Below are 8,945 nucleotides of genomic sequence, written 5' to 3' on the forward strand. Positions count from 1 at the left end.
CACACAGACGCGTAAACGAAGATGGGAGACCTCGGACCACGAGGAGCCAGTTCAATCTGGGTATTGTTTCCCACCCTTTCTCATTTGTGATCCTCACATCACTCGACTCTCAAGCTCGGATTTTCTCTCAAAACCCTTTTCCTCACTTTTCTCTCAACTTACACCTCTCTATTCTTCAATCTCTCATTTTTCATCCCTCCCCGGGGTGATTGATGGATGAATAGGAAGTTGTGGGTTCATGCTCAACATCGTTAGCTCACAGCTATTTCTTCTGACGGGTAGAACGCTCTTCTGGCAAGTACGTCGATGACCGGGGTAAGACAGAACGCCTGGCTCAACTATCCCCCTAGTTCATCATTTTAACCATTTTTTCGTTTTTGCTTTCTAAGAAAACGGTTTTGCTCAAAATGAGAGTCGGATTAACGTACTTGTTCAATTTTTGATTTGAAAAGCGTGCGAGTCAGGCCGCAAGCACTGAAAATTTTCCTTTTGGGGTCCAAGACAATGGTCCAGTTTTGGAAAATAAAACAGTTTTCGAGAAAATAGTCAACCTCAGTAAAAATTTTCAAAAACTATTTTTCAAACAGCTGATGCTCAACAAGCATGGAGCTTACCCTTCGAGATGCGCAACCTCGGATCGGAGGCAATGGCAAATTGCCCCCGGTTTGAAGGGGGGTGTGAGAGGCAACGGAAAGTTGCCCCTAGTTTGAATGGCGTCTCACGACGGCTTGTGGCAACGGAAAGTTGCCCCTTGTTTGGGATGGTGCCGCAGCAATCCGCAGACAGTCTTCATTGGCGGTGGTCGAACTCTCAGACTCAGCGATGACGAAGACGGTCACAACACATATATGGACACAGTCGCCTTGGGAGCGTTGGCGACTGGACTTTGGGGATGAAATTGAAACCATTGCATGGACTGAGACGCTATGAAAGCGTTGGGGGCTGGACTTCATGATGAAGTTGCCTACGTATCCCAAACATGGGAATCAAGCCTCACGTAGTTCCGGTTAAGGTCCACTCGGGTATTTTAACCTTCACTTTTTTAGGCTCTCACTTTTGCCAAGGCGCCCAATGCGGGTTTTCGACCTTGCGAGCTTCTTTTCATTTTCTATTTCTTTTTCTCTTTCTTTTTTTTCTTTTTTTCTCAATCTTTCTTTTTGTATTTTTCTCTTTTTTTGTATTTTTCTCTTGCTCTAACTTTTGCCTGGGTCGCCCTTCTGGGTTTTCGGCCCAGCGAGCCTCTCAAAGGGTAAAAGTGTAGCAAGTCCATGCCAAATGGTTATTCTGTATTGAAGCCTCTCTGTGTCTAGGAGAACGGCTGTTGCACTGATTTGCGGAAGAATCCATCACGGTTGCTCCACGAGCTTCTTCCGACGGGATCTACTCCTTCTGATTCGGCTTTGGTGCCTCTTGCTCGAGGGCTGTTTCGAAACTGGCCACACGGGCCTCCATGGCGTTTGTCCGTTGAACTTTCTGAACATTCTGAACGGGTTCAAAATCGGAAAGCAAACGGGTTGAATCTTGAGACTGAGAGCGATCCTAGGCTGCGCAATCTCAAGAGCGATTCCACACAGGTCTTCGCAGGGCCACGTAAAACATTTGCTTTTGAAAGTTTTTAAGAAGGCGACGAATCGCTCGCGCCGAAGATAGTGTGGAACCAATCTGGATCAGGCCAGGGTCCTTCTCAGTACTCACGCCGACAAGCATGATTTCATTCATAAAAAGGCTTAGCACGCCTCTCTTTCTCTCGAAATGATCAAAATTTTGCAAAACCCGAGGAATTCCTTCCTCTTCGTTTTCATCACCGCAGTGTTCAAAAGTTTGTTTTTTTGAAAAAAAATTAGGTTAATGCAATGAGTTTGGGCACACAGGAGAGCGGGCGAGATGTACTGTCAGCCCATTCAAATTCTCTGGTCCTTATGCTGAAAGCAAGCATGAAGGTTGAGATAGTAACAGCTGTTTCAATCGGCTCTGTTGGTGCAACTGGCCCCTCGGCAGGAACAGACTCAAGACAAAAACAGATAATAATTACAAAACAAAATGGTGTTCGGGACAACAACCCCAGAATCACCAGGTATTATATACAACGGGGACTGACTCGATACAACCAGACAGACCCTTAAGCCAAAAAAGACTGACTCAAGACAAAGAGACAGACTCAAAAACAAAAGACTGACTCGACATCCGAGCCAAGATTTACAAAACTCGGTTTCACCGATGCTCAAAAATGCGTGCCAGACGCTTCATCAAAAATGTACCAAGTGTTGCCCGCAGGCGGTTCACTTTACATACTCGCAGTATCTGAGCCCTCGAAATCCAACAACTGAGTGGTGACGGGCTTGCCTGAGGTGGGTGGTAGGATAACCTTGTTATCAATCAAATCCTGCACTTCATGACGAAGGCGGGAACATCCATCGGTACTGTGATCGGACTGTTGATGGTACGCGCAGTACAAGGTAGCATCATGAGTGGCGGGGAGATTCTTCGGGAGTGGCCGGGACTCCAAAGGCTTAAGATGCCCATTCTTCGCCAATATCAGCAATGCCCTAGACAAAGGCATGTGGAGGTCGTGAAAGACCCTGCGCCCTCGGGGCAAGTACTTTGCAGTTTGAGGATTCTTGCCAGATGCGCTGGCGAAAGGATCAGCTGGCGCTGCCTTGGCTTTTTGAACCTTCCCCGGCGTAGGGATGGGAGCTACTGGAATTGTCTGGGCATGACGGGGCCCGTCCCGGTTTTTTGCCTGGCTTGAACTGCCTTTGATCGGAGTGGGGAAAGCATCATCCACAGCTTTGGTCACTATTGCAGACGTTTGTTGCTTGTTCATCCCTCTGGCCTTCAAAGCCTCGACTGCCCACAACAGTTGTTCAATAGGGTCGGCGTCTACCTTCGCCTTGTCTTTTCCCCTGGCCTCAGCCTGATCGAGGGTCTGGGTTGGTGCTGGCATGTCGTGGCTATAGCCGGAAGTCACCTCTGGCTGGCTGAGCTCTATCACAATCCGCCCCAGTAGCGGGGGCTCCTGTGGTACAAAATTCTCGGCATACGGCGCCGCTGGCGGTGAAGCCGACATTCCATAGGCGAGGTCTGCCACAGACCTTTGGAGATCGCCTATCATCCCCATCAATTCGAAGGTGGTGGGCTCACGAGCCTGGTATAACTGGGGAGCCCAAACCGGGTGCACAACGGGCGACCTGGGCGGATATGACATACTGATGATGGCCTCACTCTGCGGAGTGGTTCCCTGCTCCGATACAGCCGTCATAACCACAATCTCTTCTGAACTTTGTGTCGCCATAAATCCTGCCTCAGCAAGGGGGAGACACTGGTTATTCTGTATCAACTCTGCAACTCTCTGAACTGAAAGAAAAACAGACAGCATTTCAGCCCAAACTGATCAATCACGGGTGTAGCCAAACAACTGTACCCTACTGCTGATCACTGTTCCCAGAAGTCACTGTTCCCGAAAGCTGAACCAATACCCGCGGATAACTGATTCTCACAACTGATACTGATACTGGTGTCCCCAGGTTTGATACTCAAACTTGCAAACTGACATGTGCGTTCCTGTAGAGCAACACTCTAAAAGCACATAGCAAGTAAAAGAGAACAAAACACCCCTATGTTGGGGTAGGGTTTCCCTGTCCTATTTTGTCAGGAGCTAGGGTTTCACTACGCACACAGCGGTTTCAAACAACTTAGCATCGGGTAAGCAACCTGTCCTAGTTTGGAATGGTCACTACGGATCCGAATATGCACTAGGTCGAATGGTCAAAAAGGGTGCCCCGGTAAAACCGGGGTTTGTGTTCCCATACTGTCAGAGCCCATAGCCGGTCAGCCTTATGGACATGCCTTGACAAGACAAGCCTCCGGCAAACCGTTCAGGAATGGCAGATGGCAAACACTGTGTTCCTAGGCGCACCAATGCACATGCAATGCAAAGAAACACATAAATGAGATCAAAACAGGATATCATGAGTCCGAGTCAAGCTCTCTAAATGTCCCCAGCAGAGTCGCCAGAAACTGTAACAGCGCCCGCGTGGGACCTCGTGCTACAGTTCGGACTCGATTTGTGTCACGGTTCTTAATCTGAACCAAAGAGTCCAAATCTGGCAAATCGTTTTGAGAAACAGATTTTTGAAAAAGTAGTGCCAAACATGGACTGCTTTGCCAGATACAGAGTCGCCACCTAAATATTTTTAAATGGGAGAATTTAGGAAACCCTGACTCGGTGCCGAAGGCCACATGTCCGTCATCACCGGAGTTGTCTCGGCTCGGGAGCTTGGGTACGATCGGGGAAGGTCAGCTATGAGCACCCCCTTTCGCCCGGTCCGAGGACCGGCCTCTACTAACCGTGATATCCGTTTTTGAAAACTTTACGTGTTCTTATTCCATTTATTAGCCTAGAATTACTATGTTATGCGCACAGCAAACAAGTATAGACTAGATTGCCTAATTTGGAAATAAACATTGCATATCCGTTTGGTTTGAAAATGCTTTGGAATTTGCTACTCGCAAGTAGGCTAAAATGCGGATTTCAACGAGTTTTTCCAACTCAAACAATCCAACCTTCACCCACAGGCATTCAAAACAATTTAACACATAAGCATCTAGCCACATGTTAAGCATGCTGTCATGGTAATATTCACACTCATGTGATATGCTGAAGCGGAAATACTTACATAGTACTCCGTGCCAAAACAAAGAACTTGTTAGCAAATATGCATGATCCAAGTCCATGTGAAGTGCCTAATGCATCGCATACAAAATGTCGCTAAGATAGGCTCGGCTAATCCTAGACATGTCATGCGAAAATGCACAATTAACACATATTCAATTCGGAATTGAAGTACTGATGCAATTAGCGTGATGTACCGAGCCTAATGCATGTAATACAAATGCATGGATGCACACATGCATAGCATAAGGTATGCTAAATTAAACGTGCCCTAATACTAACCATTAAAGCGAGTAAGTAAAAGGGAAGAAAGAAGTGAGGTTGGAAGACATACACACCACCCACACACACTTATCACAGATTTGCCCTCGCTCGGAGGGACCGAATAAATATTACAAATTAATTAACTACGCAAGCTAATTAAATATTACAAATTAATTAATTAACAAATTAACTAATTTAGGAAAACAGTAAAACATCTCGAGAAGCGCGCCGCCATGCGCAAGCTGCCTCTGTTTTCCTCCCTTTCCTCCTCTGGAGGTTGTCAAAACCTCAGGACTACATCCTTGGATAGAGGGGATCATCACCGGCTAGATGAAATTTCCACCGGCAGTGTTGTATGGCCATCGGCACAAAGTTGAAGCTGTCGGCAGAGAAAATGGTGCCGGTCGGCACATTACACTGCCGGTCGGCAGAGTATTCCTGCAGAACCTGCAACTCACAGCAACAGAGGGCAAAACAAGGCATGGCAGCATATTTCAAGGCATGTATGCACCAACCATGTCTCTTATCATTGTAATGACTCAAAGGGACGTGTGCCTCGGTTCTCGGACCACCAATCACGCATTTCCATGCATGATGGCCCAAGGAACCAAGTATGCAACTTTGATTTCAAATGCAATGCAAACCAATCAAACAAATTAGGCCCAATTCCTATCACCAATTCAAGGAACAAGGCATGCATGCAAAATGCAATGCAACCTAGGCATACAAGCTAGGAATGCAACATGGCATGGCAATTAACTCATGCAAGCATACAAGCATGCATATGGCAATACAAATAAGTGCAAAGATGGACTTAAACATGAATTAGGCAGCTCTAAAATAGGCCTAAAACAGTGGCCAAAACACATGCACACATACACATGATGGAAGGCCTACACTTGGGCACAATTTAAACAACCCTCAAGCACACTTGAAAGGGATAAACAAGAGCAATTAGCATGCAACATAAGCATTGAAATCATGTTAGGATGGTGCCAAACCAAGCAACAAATCAAGCCAAAACATGCAACGAATAGTCTAAGTGTTCAAAGCAAATCAATAAGGCATTGAACTACACTTAACATGACCAAACATGGCATGCATAGAAGAACCAAAATCAGAGGTTTAGCATGTTAAAACAAAGCTAAAGGACTACTTAGATGGCATCTAAATGGCCCAAATACAAAGGCATACACCATGACCAAAACATGGAGCATTGCAACACATGCTTTCAAAGCATTAAAGAGATATGCAAGGCAATCCAACAAGCACGGAAATGGGACTGAAATAGCATGTAGGATGATTCCAAATCACCAAAACAATGCAAAGATGGCATGCTACACATGCACATACTCAAGGCCAACAAGCCCAAATACAAAAGAGCTATATAATGCATGCAAAGATCAACCCAAACGACTATGGACAGAGCTAAAACATGTCAAAATAAGCACGTAAGCTTCACAAATGCAAGCCTAAAACATGCTCCAACTAAGGCTAACAACCTAAGGCACATTAAGGCATAAACATGGCATTACAAGGCAACTATGCTAAACATGCATGGAGTTCCAAAACCAACTTTAAATCATGTTATATCATGGATATATAAGCATGAAAAACAAACCAAACATGCTCAACACACACTCAAGCATAGGCTTCCTTAAGAGGCCAAAATATGCCCTTTTCAAGGACAACAAGGAGAGGGGGTGGCCCTCTCCTTCTTGGGACTTCAAAGCATCATCTTCACCACTGAAATCCCTCAAGATTTCAGTGGTGAAGAGACCTCAACACCAAAATCCCGGAGCTAGCACAAAATGGCTCAAAATGAGGCCTTTTGAGGCCTAAGGGTGGTCAACAACCCTCAAACAACAAAACACTCTTAATAAACAATAAAGAGGGCTTAAAAATAGAACTTTTTTATGTTATACAATAATCACAAAAACAGCTCTAAGACTAGTAGAAAATCAATGCAAAAATGGGGGAAAAAGGGACTAGTTTCTCACCCTTGTAGTCCTCTTTACAAATGGTGCTCCAATGGCCTCCTTGAGCTTGAATCCAAGACCAAAACTTCAAAATACTCTTTAGAACCTCAGCTCCAAGAGGAAGGTGAAACACTAGGTGTTTGTGTGCAATAATGAGACACAAAACACCTAGTATGCAAAATGAGAGGAAAAGAGAGATAGGTTGTGTATGTCTAACCCTAACCCTAGAAAACCAGAGCTCTCCTCTGTCTTCTCTCCTCAAAAATGTCTAAAGGCTCTCCCTTGCCTTAGAGAGAGCTTCTCTCTATATGCCTCTTGTAAAGCTTACAAGACAAGCTTTGCAAGAGGGAGATCCCTCCATACACATGTATGGAGGGGAGCAAAAGCAATACAGCCGTCCAAAAATATCTGCAAAAGCAGATGAACAGCAATCGGCCAGCAAAAAATGCCATCTTGGCCAAACAAAGTGCCGACCGGCACAAAATAGTGCTGACCGGCAACAAATAGTGCCGGCCGGCAAACTATATTGCCGGTGGCAGCAAAAACCAGCCGGTGGCATCTAGCCACTGCCGGTGATGGGTGGGGATGGTCTACAAGCCCCACCTTGCCCTTCCAAGGCAGGATACAAGTGTTTGGTGCAAAACCAGACACTAAACGGTCGAGTTCGGAGATCCTGAGGTAAGGCACGCGAGCCGAGGCCTCCGGGAACTCCAAACGAGCATAAACATGGATAATCACCGAGTGTTCAAACGGTGACGTCCAAGTCTTGAGGACGGTCAAAAATGGGGTGTCTACAGTTGTAAGTGTATAATTTTGCATTTTGAAGTTGTGAATTGCCCACTGTTGGTACTGATATGTTGTAACTGTATAATGTTGCAGTTTGGAATCTGTGAACAATTGTTTGGTGGTTTGTGATTTTGTAGTATGGAGGGGTGTTTCACGTTAATGTGCAAATATAGTAATTCTTGTGCTGCTATTAAGATTAGTGAGGGATGTAGTTATCATGACGTTGTTGAGAAAATATGTGCGAAGTTCAAGGAGTTGAGTGTTGGTAATTTTTGTTTGTTTTTCTCTATTCCTGGATAGTCTAATTGTATTGTTGAATGTGATGATGATTTGGAGAATATGTTGTCAATGGTAGGTGGTGGTGGTTGTCATGTTGTTGATGTTGTTGTGGGTGATAAGAGAATCGTGGAGGTTGATGATGGTAATTCTTGTAGGATTGATTCTGTAATTTTTGAGAGTTCTTTGGTTAACGATTGTGATGATTTTGGTGGTTTGTTGCCTAGTTTTTATCCAGAACTAGAGAGAGTTTTGTTGTCTGCTAGTTGGAAGGGGATTATACATAGTGTTGGTCAAGAATTTGAAGGTGGAGTGCCGGCGTTCCAGATTGCATGGCTAAGTATGTAGTTAAGTGTGGTTTTGCAGTAAATTATTTGAAAAACGATGCAACAAGAGTAACTGCTGAATGTATGATGAAGTCGTCTACGGGTTGTAAATGGTTTGTGCATGGAAGGGTGTTGATGAATTCCAGTATTTTTTTTATAATTAAGTTGGATAATGTGCATACTTGTAGGGTTGTCGCTCGTAGATCTTGTAGCAAAATGGTTGGTTCTAGACTTGTGTCTGATATTGTGCAAAATGATATTAATGATAATCCGTTGACTCGTCCTATTGAAGTTAAAAAAAAGTTGAAGAAGCAATATGGTATAGATGTTTCTTATCAGGTTGCATGGTTAGGAGTTGATAAGGCAAGAGGTAGGTTGTTTGGTGATTTTGCAACTTCTTTTGACCAACTTCGATGGTACCTTGAGATGGCTATGAGAACGAATCCGGGAAGTGTGTTTGAATTAGATGTGGATGAAAGTAGTAGGTGTTTTCGGAGGTTGTTTGTGTCATTTCATGGATGTTTGTATAGCTTTCAATTTTGTCGTCCGTTGTTGTTTGTTGATGGTACATTCTTGAAAAGGGCCTTACAAGGGGCATTTGCTTGCAGCAACATCAAAGGATGGTAATCAATGTATGTATTT

Source organism: Camellia sinensis, chromosome 2, assembly GCF_055761805.1.
Source record: "Camellia sinensis isolate YWXY chromosome 2, ASM5576180v1, whole genome shotgun sequence".
In the NCBI taxonomy this organism is placed as follows: Eukaryota; Viridiplantae; Streptophyta; class Magnoliopsida; order Ericales; family Theaceae; genus Camellia; species Camellia sinensis.